This window comes from Phascolarctos cinereus, unplaced genomic scaffold, assembly GCF_003287225.1.
Source record: "Phascolarctos cinereus isolate Bilbo 61053 unplaced genomic scaffold, phaCin_HiC Scaffold_8;HRSCAF=390, whole genome shotgun sequence".
NCBI lineage: Eukaryota > Metazoa > Chordata > Mammalia > Diprotodontia > Phascolarctidae > Phascolarctos > Phascolarctos cinereus.
The window spans coordinates 71,919,918-71,933,591 of record NW_027556291.1 but is presented as its reverse complement, the minus strand read 5'-3'; positions in this window follow the sequence as shown (position 1 = coordinate 71,933,591).

The following is a 13,674-nucleotide window of genomic DNA, read 5'->3' as shown; positions in this document are numbered from 1 at the left end:
GCTACCAAATGGTATCATTACTGCTCCCAGTGCTAGTATAGAGGGACACTGGGAGCTCCTTCTGCCCAGGTACTTCCTGCTCTGGTGTTGGGTTTTGGCCCCCCATACTGTCCCTAGCTGCTAGGATGCTCCACATAGCTACTGTCACCACTGTATTGCATACTTGTCCAGCCCATGCCCCCAAGTGTCTGCAGAGCTCTTTCTTTTTCTTTTTCTTTTTTTTTATTTCTGTTGGTTTTATATTTTCCCACTTAATACGATTTTAGTTTTTTCTAATTACATGTAAAGATAGTATTTAACATTGACTTTTATAAAATTCTGAATTCCAAATTTTTTTCTCCCTCCCTGACCTCCCTCCTCCCCAAGAGGGCAAGCTATTTCCTATAGGTTTTACATATACAGTCATATTAAACATATTTCCACATTAGTCATGTGAAAGAAGAATCAGAACAAAAGGGGAAAAAACATGAGAAAGAACACCCCTGCCCAAAATAGAAAATATTGTGCTTCAATCTGCATTCAGACTCCATACTTCTTTCTCTGGATGTGGATAGCATTTTCCATCATGAGTTTTTTGAAATATTTTACATTATTGTATTGCAGAGAAGAAGAAAATCCATCAAAGTTGATCATTGCACAATGATGCTGTTACTGTGTGCACTATTCTCCTGTTTCTGCTCGCTTCACTCAGCATGAGTTCATGTAAGTCTTTCCAGGTTTTTCTGAAATCTGCCTGCTTATCATTTTTTTTTAGGCAGTTGGGGTTAAGTGACTTGCCCAGGGTCACACAGCTAGTAAGTGTCAAGTGTTTGGTCTGAGGCCGGATTTGAACTCAGGTCCTCCTGACTTCAGGGCCAGTGCTCTATCCACTGTGCCACTTAGCTGCCCCTGCTTATCATTTCTTATAGAACAATAGTATTCCATTACATTCATATACCAAAACTTGTTCAGCCATTCCTCAATTGATGGGCATCCCTTCAAATTCCCAGTAAGGTCAGGATGCCCATTATCACCAGTATTATTCAATACTGTACTAGAAATGTTAGCCTTAGCCATAAGAGAAGAAAAAGAAACTTAAGGAATTAGAATAGGCAATGAAGAAACAAAGCTATCACTCTTTGCAGATGGTATGAAGGTATACTTAGAGAATCCTATAGTAATCTACTGTATGATAAACACAAAGCCTCTAGCTTCTGGGATAAGAATTCACTATTTGACAAAAATTGCTGGGAAAATTGGAAAATAGCATGGCAGAAACTAGGCATAGACTAACATCTTACACTGTGTACCAAGATAAGGTCAAAATAGATATATGATTTAGAGATAAAGGGTGATACCATAAGGAAATTAGAAGAGCAAGGAATAGTTTACCTGTCAGATCTATGGAGAAGGGAAGAATTTATGATCAAATAAGAGATAGAGGACATTATGAAATGCAAATTGGATAATTTTGATTGCATTAAATTGAGAAGTTTTTGCATGAACAAAGCCAATGCAACCAAGATTAAAAGGGAAGCAGAAAGCTGGGAAACAATTTTTATAGCCAATGTCTCTGATAAAGGCCTCATTTCTAAAATATATAGAGAGCTGAGTCAACTTTATAAGAATAAAAGTCATTCCCCAATTGATAAATAGTCAAAGGATATGAACAAGCAGTTTTCAGATGAAGAAAATAAAATTGTCTACAGTCATATGATAAAATGCTCTAAATCACTATTGATTAGAGAAATGCAAATCAAAATAACTCTGAAGTACCACCTCACATCTATCAGATTGGCCAACATGACAATACAGGAAAATGTTAAATGTTGGAGAAGATGTGAGAGAACTGGAAGACTAATGCATTATTGGTGGAGTTGTGAACTGATCCAACCATTCTGGAGAGCCATTTGGAACTATGCCCCAGGGGCTATAAAAGTGTGCATACCTTTTACCCCAGCAATGCCACTTCTAGTTCTGTATCCCAAAGAGATTATACAAATGGGAAAAGGACCCACATGTACAAAAACATTTATAGCAGCTCTTTTTGTGGTGGCCAAGAATTGGAAATTGAAGGGATGCCCATCAGTTGAGGAATGGCTGAACAAGTTGTGGTATATGAATATAATGGAATACTATTGTTCCATAAGAAATGATGAACAGGTGGACTTCAGAAAAACCTGGAAAGACTTACATGAACTGATGCTGAGTGAAGTGAGCAGAAGTAGGAGAACATTGTACACAGTAACAGCAACATTGTGCAATGACCAGCTTTGATAGACTTAACTCTTCTCAGCAGTATAAGGATCTAGAACAATTCCAAAAGACTCATGATAGAAAATGCTATCCGCATCCAGAGAAAAAACTATGGAGTCTGAATGCATATCAAAACATACCATTTTCTCTCTCTCGCTTTTTTTCTTCTTTCTCATAGTTTTTCCCTTTGGTTCTAATTCTTCTTTACAACATGACTAATGTGGAAATTCTTTTTTTAAAAGAATAGAGAATTGAAACTCCCATTATATCATGGTAGAGAAGGGCTTGTTTGGGGTATCACTGCCACATGCCAAGCTTTTGAAGACTGGCCCTTTTCACAATGTTGTAGAACAAAGTTCTTCTGAACCCGGAACTTGTCCATAGACCTCCTCTGGTTGGAGACAAGTCTTCATCTTTACCTGCATTCCCTACTCTGAATGCACAGCTCAGCATCTTCCCTAGTCATTGGATGGTATCTTTTTCTGAACAATTAGATTCCTCAGAATAGGCGTCTACTTACTTAGAATCTTACTTAGAAGCTGAGAGAATGTATTAATAGTCTAAGGTCCCTTCCAGCCATGACATTTGTTTTAAGGTCCCTAATAACTCTAATACAGTACTAATTAAGGTCCTTTTCAGTTCTGTTCTAAATCTTCTCCTAAATCTTCTCTCTAAACCTTCTCTATTTTAAAGTGACTCCCAGCTCTAAAATGACAAGATCTTAGGTCCCTCCAAGCTCTGACATTCCATGGTCTAAGGTCTCTCCACACTCTAACATTTTGTGTGCTAAAGTTATTGCCAACTCTGAAATTCCACGTTTCAAAGTTGTTCTCAGATCTGACATTCTATGTTTTAATATGCCTATGAGCATTGACTATGTTCTTTTTTACATCTAATTTATTTTATTTTTCTCAATTACATGTAAACAGACATTGTTAACATGATTTTTAAAAAAAATTTTTGAATTCTGGATTCTCTCCCTCCTTTCCTACCCACCTTCCTCCTTGAGAAGGCAAGTAATTTGATATAGATTATGTATGCACAGTCATGCAAAACATTTGCATAGTTTCCATGTTGCAAAAGAAGACAGACCAAAGGAGAAAACAAGAATAGTAAAGAAAGTTCAAAAAGTATGCTTTGATGTGCATACAGACTCCATTAGTCCTTTCTTTGGATGTAGATAGTATTTTTCATCGTAGGTCCATTGGAATTGTCTTGGATAATTTTGTTGCTGAGAATAGCTAAGTCATTCACAGTTGCTCATCATGTAATATTGCTGTTATTGTGTACAATGTCTCCTGGTTCTGCACATTTAATTTGCATCAGTTCATGTAAATCCTCTCAGGTTTTTCTGAAATCTGCTTGCTCATCATTTCTTATAGAAAAATAGTATTCCATCACAATCTTATACTAGAACTTGTTCAGCCATTCCCCAATTGATGGGCATCCCATCAATGTCCAATTCTTTGCCACCACAAAAAGAACTGTTATAAATATTTTTGTACATATAAACATTTTTGTATGTAGGTCCTTTTTCTTTTTCTTTGATCTCTTTGGGATATGAATTTAGTAGTGTTATTGCTGGGTCAGAGGGTTTGCAAAATTTTATAGCCTTTGGGAATAGTTCCAAATTGCTCTCCAGAATGGTTCAATCAGTTCACAACTCCACCAACAGTGCATAAGTGTCCCAATTTTCCGACATCCCTCCAGCATTTGTCATTTTCCTTTTTTGTTATATTAGCCAATTTGATAGGTGTGGAGTGGTACCTCAGAGTTTTTAAAATTTCATTTCTAATGAATATTAACTTTGAGCATTTTTTCATATGACTATGGATAACTTTGATTTCTTCTTCTGAAAGTTTTCTGTTCATATGCTTTGACCATTTATCAACTGGGGAATATTTCATATTCTTATACATTTGACTCTGTTCTCTATATATTTGAGAAACAAAGCCTTTACAAGAGAAAGTTGCATTTCCCCCCAGTTTTCTGATTACCTTCTAATTTTAGTTGCATTGGCTTTGTTTGTGCAAAACCTTTTAAATTTGATATAACCAAAGTTATCCACTTTATATCCCATAATACTCTCTATCTCTTATTTGGTCAAAATTCATCCCTAATCCATAAATCTGATAGGGAAAATGTTTCATGCTCCTCCAATTTGCTTATGAAATTACCCTTTATGTCTAAATCATGTACCATTTTAACCTTGTCTCGTACAGTGTGAGAAGTTGGTCTATACCTAGTCAACTGCTTTCCAGTTTTACCAGCAATTTTTTTTTTGTCAAAAAGTGAGTTCTTGTCCCCAAAGCTTAGGTCTTTGGGTTTATGAAACACTACATTATTATGGTCATTTACTAGTGTGTATTATGTACCTAATCTATTCCACTGATCCTCCACTGTGCTGTTTTATAATATAGTTTGAGATCTTGACTCTTTGTTCTTCCAGATGAATTTTATTATTATGTCTTAACCAGTACCAGATTGTTTTGATGATTATCACTTTGAAATATAATTTGAGATCTGATACTGCCACCCCACCCTTCACATTTTTTTCATTGATTCCCTTGACATTCCCTTGACCTTTTGTTCATCCAGATGAATTTTGTTACTATTTTTTCTAGCTATATGAAAAAATTTTTGGTTGTTTTATTGGGATAGCACTGAATAACTAGATTAGTTTAGGTAGAATTGTCATTTTTATTATATTAGCTTGGCTTACCCATGAGGAACTAATATTTCTCGAATTGTTTAGATCTAACTTTAGTTGTGTGAAAAGTGTTTTGTAATTGTGCTCATAATTGACTCAACCATTATGTAGAGCAATTTGGAAGCATGCCCAAAGGGCTATAAAACCATGCATGCTCTTTCTCCCAGCAATACTGCTACTAGGTCTGTATCCCATAAGAGATATAAAACAAAAAGAAAAGGAAGTGTATACACACACACACACACACACACACACACACACACACATATTCATAGCATCTCTTTTCTGGTGGCAAAGAATTGGAAGTTGAGGGGATTAGCATCAATTGAGGGATGTCTGAGCAAGTTGTGGTATATGATTTTGATGGAATACTGTTGTGCTATAAGGAATGATGAACATGATGCTCTCAGAAAAACCTGGAAAGACTTAAATGAACTGATGCAAAGTGAGATAAGTAGAACCAGAAGAGTATTGTACACAGTAACAGCAATATTACATGATGAGCAATTGTGAATGACTTAGCAATTCTCAGCAATACAGTGGTCTAAGACAACTCTGAAGGACTTATGATGTGAGAGAAATGATTATTAATAATCAATGATTTAGGGAGATCCAGAGTTCCCCCTTTTTTCCCCCCTTTTTTCCCTAAAGTCCTGATTTTTAAATTTTTTTTTCATTTTTAGGCAATTGGGGTTAAGTGACTTGCCCAGGGTAACACAGCTAGTACGTGTCAAGTGTTTGGTCTGAGGCCAGATTTGAACTCAGGTCCTCCTGACTTCAGGGCTGGTTCTCTGTCCACTGTGCCACCTAGCTGCCCCCCTCAAGTCCTGATTTCAAAAGTTTAGTCTCTTGAAGGACATTACTGATAATGAGATTGGACTAAGACCTCATCCAGTTGGGGAAGCCATTGTGCTCTACTCAGGTTTGGGTGGGGATAACTTCTTTGAACAGATTGCCCAAGGCTGAGAGTAACTTGGAAGTAAATGACATAATTAAAGTTCTTTTGAATGCATTCAGCCCCTCATTGTAATATCCATTCTCTCATTATTAACCAACCAGAGTTGACTGCCACCCTCAGGAACACCCCTTTTATAATGGGCATATAAGCTGTGAGTCCACCATTATGATTGTCTTTGGTCTTAAGAGAGACGGCCAAATGACCATCCTTTTAGTAAAATGCTGGCATTATTAATAAAATGATTAAACTACCCAGAAATTATGTCTCTCAAACTTTTTAAATGCCACAGATGAAAAATGGCTGCTAACTGATAAACTCATCTCCTATCCTTAGATCTGATAGGTAATTTCTTCCAAGCTCCACTAATTTGCTTATGATATCACCATTATGTTTAAATCATGAACCCATTTTGAGCTTATCTTGGTATCCAGTATGAGATGTTGGTCTGTGCCTAGTTTCTACCAGACTACTTTTCAGTTTTCCTAACAGTTTTTGTTTTTGCCTAGGATATCTGGAATAGCTGGGATCTTTGGGTTTATTAAAATACTAGGTTATTGTATTTATTTTCTTCTCTATATTGTGTGCCAAATGTGTTCAACTAATTAACCTCTCTATTTCTTATCCAGTACCAAACTGTTTTGATTATAGCTTTGTAGTATAGTTTGAGATCTGGTACTGCTAGGCTGCCTTCCTTCCCATTTTTAAATTGATTTTTTCCTATTATTGACTTTTTGTTCCTCCAGATGAAATTTATTATGATTTTTTTGTAGCTCTATGGAGTAATTCTTCAGTTATTTGTTTGATATGGCAATTAATAAGTAAATTAACTTAGGTAGAATTGTAATATTTATTATATTGGCTTGGCCTACACATGATTAATTACTAATTCTCTGATTATTTAGACTATGTGAAGAGTGTTTTGTAATTATGCTCAAATGTGTATGCCTTGGCAGATAGACTCCCAGATATTTAAATGTAAACTCTTCACTTCCTACTGGATTTAGTTGGAAATATACCAAAATTCTGGTGATTTGTGTGGGTTTATTTTACATCTTGTAACTTTGCTGAAGTTTTTCATTGTTTCTATTATTTAGGGGGGGGTAAATATTCATTTATTTTATTTAGATTTTCAGTTTTATTGGTATAAAGTTGGGGAAAATAATTCCAAATAATTGCTTTAATTTCATCTGTATTCATTGTGAATTTACATTTTTAGTTTTTGATACTGATAATTTGGTTTTCTTCTTTTTCTAAAAAGAAACAAATTAGCCAATAGTGTATCTATTTTGTTGTTGTTTTTAAACCAGCTCCTCATTTTATTTATTAGTTCAATGGATTTTTAAACTTTTATTTTTGAGGTGGAGCCAAGATGGTAGAGAAAAGGCACAGATTTGCCTGAATTCTCCCCAAATCCCCTCCAAACAACTTTAAAATAACACCTAAAAATGAATTCTGGTGAGGCAGAACCCACAAAAGGTGGAGCAAAATAATTTTCCAGCCTAAGATAACTAAGAGGATTGGCAGGAAGGATCTGTTGCACCAGTGCAGGCAAAGCCCAGGCAAGACAGCAGCAGACCTTGGGGGCAACTGAATCAGCAGCAGTGGCTTCTAGAGCTCTCAGCCCACAGATAGTATGGGGGTCAGACATCTGATCAGAAGGAGATTACATGGATCCCTTTACTGGCACTGGGTGCAGGACTTTGTTGTATTGCCCACATGTGGATCCTGGTCACGGTCCCAAGGCAAGAAGGAGCACTAGCACAATAGAGCTTGCAGCTGCATGGGCCTGAGACCCTGGTCACAGCTCCATGGCAGAAAAGAGTTCTTGTGATCACTCACAGACAAGAGCACAGGCCAGGAGAGTAGTAAACACATTTCTCTTTAGATTATAGCATCTTGGAACAACTAAAAATTTACAGATCCTTAGAATTAGCTCTGAAAGTAGTTGCCCAAAAAACCCTGAAGCTTGGGAAAGTGCCCCCTCCATCCCAGGAGTAGAGCCCAATTTTAACATAAAGTTCAAAGTCAAGAAATAGGCTGGGAAAATGAGCAAACATCAACAAAAAAGAACATGACCATACAGCCTGACCGTGTCACTATGGTGACAGGCAAGATCAAAACACAAACTCAGAAGAAGATAACAAAGAAAAATGTTAATTGGGTTCAGGGCCCAAAATAATTCCTGGAAGAGCTCAAAAAGGATTTAAAAAAATTAAATAAGGAATAGAGGATTCTGGGAAGAAGTTGGAGTAAGATGGGAAACACAGGGCTTTCCAAAATTCCCCCACAAACACAATAAAAATATTAGCTCAAAGGGAACTTTGAGAGGCAGAAATAACTAAAAGTCAGGGTAAAGTAGTTGTCCTCCTAAGACAGGCGGGAAGGACCTTAAGACCTGACCTCCAGGGGCAAAGGTTTTGCCTGATTGAAGTACAAACTCCTCCAGGCAGACTCCACTGAACCAATAGACAACAAGCCCTGGAGGCAGGCTGTGCCTCAGCTTTAAGAACTTTTGTCTCATGGACTATGTGAGGATCAGAGAGCTGAACAGGGGAAGATTGAAGGATCCTCCCAAGTTGCTGGATGCCAGGCACAGGTGCATTGACCAGACAATCTGGGTTGCAGCTGTGGGTGAGGAGGAGTGGGCACACACCCAGTGAGTTCAGTAGCAGAGGGGCTGTGGCTGATTGACCCTAAATGTGCACTTGCAGGAGAGAGGAGTCCATGGTTTCAGTTTTGGTTCCAAGGCAGAGGGGTGAGCTGAAATTAGCAGCCAGGAGAGAGACAACAGAGAGCAAGAGAATTTGCAGTGACTGTGTGGCTGGGGCCCTTAGGCATAGCTCAGAAGTGGAGAGGAGTGCCCAAGGTCAGGCTTCCAGACAGAGATTAGAAAACAACAGTATATGAAACCTGAAACCTGAGGCATCCTCCCTCATATCTCAGGACTAGAATCAATTATAATAAGCTACTAATACCAATACTACTACTACTACTACTACTACTACTACTACTACTACCACTACTACTACTACTACTACTGATAAGTATATAAATGAGTAAGCAAATGAAAAAGAATTTGAGCATAGATAGCCACTGTGAGGATAGAGATCTGGATTCATACTCAGAAGACAGTGAAACTAAAAAAAAACCCAACCCATTCCTACTTCAAAGAAAAATGTCAAATGGTAACAAGCCCAAAAAGAGTTCTTGGAAGAGCTTAAAAAGAATGTGTGTGTATGTGTGTGTGTGTGTGTGTGTGTGTGTGTGTGTGTGTGTGTAGTCATATGAAAAAATGCTTTAAATCATTATTGATTAGAGAAATACAAATTAAAACAACTTTGAGATACCATCTCACATCTGTCAGATTGGCTAAAATGATAAAAAGGGAAAATGACAAATGTTAGAGAGGATATAGAAAAATTGGGACACTAATAAATTTTTGGTGGAACTGTGAACTGATCCAATTCTTTTGCAGAGCAATTTGGAATTAAACCTTAACAGTCATAAAACTATATTTACCCTTTGACCCAGCAATACCACTATTAGGTCTGTTTTCTAAGATGATCAAGGAAACAAGTAAAAGAACCTATATGTTTTAAAATATTTATAGCAGCTCTCTTTGTGGTGGCAATGAACTGAAAATTGAGGGGATGCCTGTCAATTGGGGAATGTCTGAACACGTTATGGTATATGATTGTGATGGAATACTATTGTTCAGTAACAAGTAATGAACAGGTTGATTTTAGGAAAACATGGAAAGAATTGCACGAAATAACAAAGAATGAAATGAGCAGAATCAAGAGAATATTGTATACAGCAACAGCAATATCTTTTGAAGAGTAAATGTGAATGACAAAGCTATTACAAGTTATATGAATATTCAAATCAACTACAAAGGACCTGTGAAGGAAGATGCCATCCACCACTAGAGAAAGAACTGATATATGGAACCATGTATTATATAGTTTCATGTATCTATATCTACATCTACATAGATATAAAATAGATACACAGACATCTATCTATCTCTATCTATTTATCTATCTATCTGTGTCAAATGTTGGCCTTTTCTAGTGCAATGGGAGGAAGGGAGAGAAACAGCTTGGAACTCAAATGTAATAAAACATTTTTTAAACAGAAAACCAAAACAAAATAATTCTATAAAAAATAGAATTGGGCAAGCAGAAGCTTGATGTCTTCATGAGACTTCAAGAAACAATAAAACAAAGTCAAGAGAATGAAAAAAAGTGTAAGAAAACATGAAATATCTCACTGGAAAAACAACTGACATTGAAAATAGATTGAAGAAAAATAAATTAATCATTTTTGGACCACCTGAAAAACATAATCAAAAAGAGTACCTAGACATCACCTTTCAAGAAATCATCTAGGAAAACTGCCCTGATATCCTAGAACCAGAGGGTAAAATAGAAATTGAAAGAATCCATTGGTCACCTCCTGAAAGAGATACCAAAATGAAAATTTCCAGAAATATTATGGCCAAATTCCAGAGCTCTCAGGTCAAATTCCAGAGCTCTCAGGTCAAGGAGAAAATATTGCAAGGAGCCAGAAAGAAACAATTCAGATATCGTAGAGCCACAGTCAGGATAGCACAAGATATAGCAGCCTCTACATTAAATGATTGGAAAGCTTGAAATATGACATTCCAGAGGGCAAAGGAACTAGGATTACAACAAAGAGTCATCCACCTAGCAAAACTAAGTCTAATCCTTCAGGGGGAAAAATGGATTTTTAATGAAATATAGGACAAGAAGAGAGCTCAATAGAAAATATGACTTTCAAATACAAGACTCAAGGAAAGCATAAAAAGGTAAACATGAAAGAGAAATCAAGGGATTCAATAAGGTTAAACTCTTTACATTCCTACGTGGGAAGATGACACTTGTAACTCCTAAGAACTTTCTCATTATTAAGGCACTTAGAAGGTGTATACATAGACAGAGGGCAAAGTTGTGAGTTGAATATGATGGGATAATATCTAAAAAATAAAATTAAGTAGCAATAAAGGAAATATACTGGGAGAAGGGGAAAAAGAGAGGTAGAATGGGGTAAATTATCTCACATAAAAAGGCTTGAAAGAGCTTTTATGTTGGAGGAGAAGAAGGTGGAGGTGGATGGAAGCATTTGGGCCTTATTCTCATGGGAACTGGCTCAAAGAGGGAATAACTTACTCAGTTAGATATAAAAACCTGTCTTACCCTACAGAAAAGTAGTAGGAGAAGTTGGTAAGGGAGAGTGGGATTGGGGGAGGTGATAGAAGCAAAACACTTTTGAGGATGGACAAAGTGAAAGGAGAGAGAGAGTAGGATAAATGGGGAAAAGAGGAAGGAGGGAAATACACAGTAATCATAACTGTGAAAAAATTTTTATAGCAAGTTCCTCTAATAAAGGCCTCATTTTCAAATATGTAGAGAACTGAATAAAATTTATGAGAATATGTCATTCCCTAATTGATAAGTGGTCAAAGGATATTATCAAGCAGTTTTCAGAAGAAGTAATGAAAGCTGTCTATAGACATATGAAAAGATGCTCTAAATCACTAGTAATTAGAGAAATGCAAATTATAACAACTTTGATGTACCACCCCATATCTATCTCATTGGCTAATATGACATAAAAGGAAAATGATAATTGTTGGAGGGGATGTAGGAAAATTGAGACAGTAATGCACTGTTAGTGGAGTTATAAACTGATCCAAGCATTCTGGAGAGTAATTTGAGACTATGCCCAAAGGGGTTCCAAGCTGAGCATATCCTTTGATCCAGCAATAACGCTACTAGATCTGTATCACAAAGAAAGAAAAAAACAAAAAAAGAAAAAGACCTATAAGTACAAAAATATTTATAGTAGTTCTTTTTGTAGTGTCAAAGAATTGGAAATTGGGGGGGGGATGCCCATCAGTTGAGGAACTGAGAAACAAGTTGTAGTTTATGATTGATGGAATAATATTGTTCTATAAGAAATGATGAGCAGAATGCTTTCAGAAAAACCTGGAAAGACTTATATTAACTGATGCAGAGTGAAGTGAGCAGAACCAGGAGGAGATTGTACACAGTAACAGCAATATTGTAGTATGATCAAGTGTGAATGACTTAGCTATTCTCAGCAACACAATGATCCAAAATAATTCCAAAGGACTTATGATGAAAAATGCCATCCACCTCCAGAGAAAGAACTGATGGAGTATGAATGCAGATCAAAACATAATTTTCAAAACTTTCTTTCTTTTTCTTTATTGGTCTGTTTTCTTTTACAAAATGACTAATGTGGAAATACATTTGCGTAATTGCACACATATAATATATATCAAATTCTTTGACATTTCGGGGGGAAGAACATAAGGGAAGGGGAGAATTTAGAACTCAATATTTTAAAAAATGAATGTTAAAATTGTTTTTACTTGTAACTGGGAAAAATAAAATATTAAGTAGTGTCATTAAAAACTTTTACTTTTGTTAATCTTTCCTTTATTTTTTTCAGGATTTCTTTTTTTGCTGTTTAATTGGGGAGGTGGTTTAATTTTTTGATTTTCTAATTTTTTCATCATACACTCAAGTTTGTTGATCTGCTTTTTAATCCTTTTATTGCTGTGTTTGGAGATATAATTATTCCCCTCGGTATTGCCTTGGCTGTGTCCTACAAGTTTTGGTCTGTTGTCTTATTGCTGTCATTATCTTTAATGAAATTATTGTTTCTATGCTTTGCTCTTTTACCTACCCATTAAGTTATTTTGTTTCCAACTGACCTTTAATCTATATTTCAAGGTATGTAATTTTTATTACATTATGGACAAAAAGGATGCATTTAATATTTCTGCTTTTCTGTAATTGTTTGTGAGGCTTTTATTTGTTGTAAATGAAATTCTAAGAGACAAAGTTCTGAGCAGGGCTAGCAACTGCCAATAAATGGGGTCAGCTGTCTCTCAATGATCAAAGACCCTGAGTGGGAACTGACAGGGTCTGCCACACCTTTGCCCTGAGTGAGAACTTGACAGAAGGACAGTGCAAAATCTGAAGTAACATAGGTGTGCCTTCTGATTGGCTAGAAAGAAAAAACCTCTGACATCAGCTTGACATTACATAATTTGGACCTCCCCTTCTAAGACACCCTTAACCATAAACTAGGCATGTAATTTGGGGAATTTGGGAGTGGCTACAACAACTCTGACTGAATCAGCTTGACTTTTTGGTTAAGCAAGTTTCTCTGGAATATGGGTTCTTTACCTCTTTCATTCCTACTTCTTTGTTGGGTAAGATGAATTTCTGTACTCAACCTCTCCCTCCCTCCCTCTCTCTTTCTCTCTCTCTCTCTCTCTCTCTCTCTCTCTCTCTCTCTCTCTCTCTCTCTCTCTCTCTCTTTCTCTGTGTGTGCGTGTATGTGTGTTTATTCTTCCCTCTTGGACCAGTTGAGATGAGAGTGAGGTTCACATGTTGCCAGCTCCCACTGGCTCCACTACTCCTTCCTTGATATCAGCTCTTCTTTGCACATACCATGTGCATATATGAGATAATTTCCCCCCTTTTTCTTCTCCCTTCCCCCTTCTCCTAGTGCCTGCCTCTTACCTACCCTTCCATGCTCTTTTCAGATCATTCAGATGTAGTAGAATCATACCCAGGCCCTTTGTCTAATTTGACTCCCTCTAACACCCCTGGTGATGATAAAGTTCTAAAGGGTTACATTTATCATCTCCCTATATGATAATGTAAATAGTTTAACCTATAGTTAAACTATAAAATAGTTTAACCCTTAT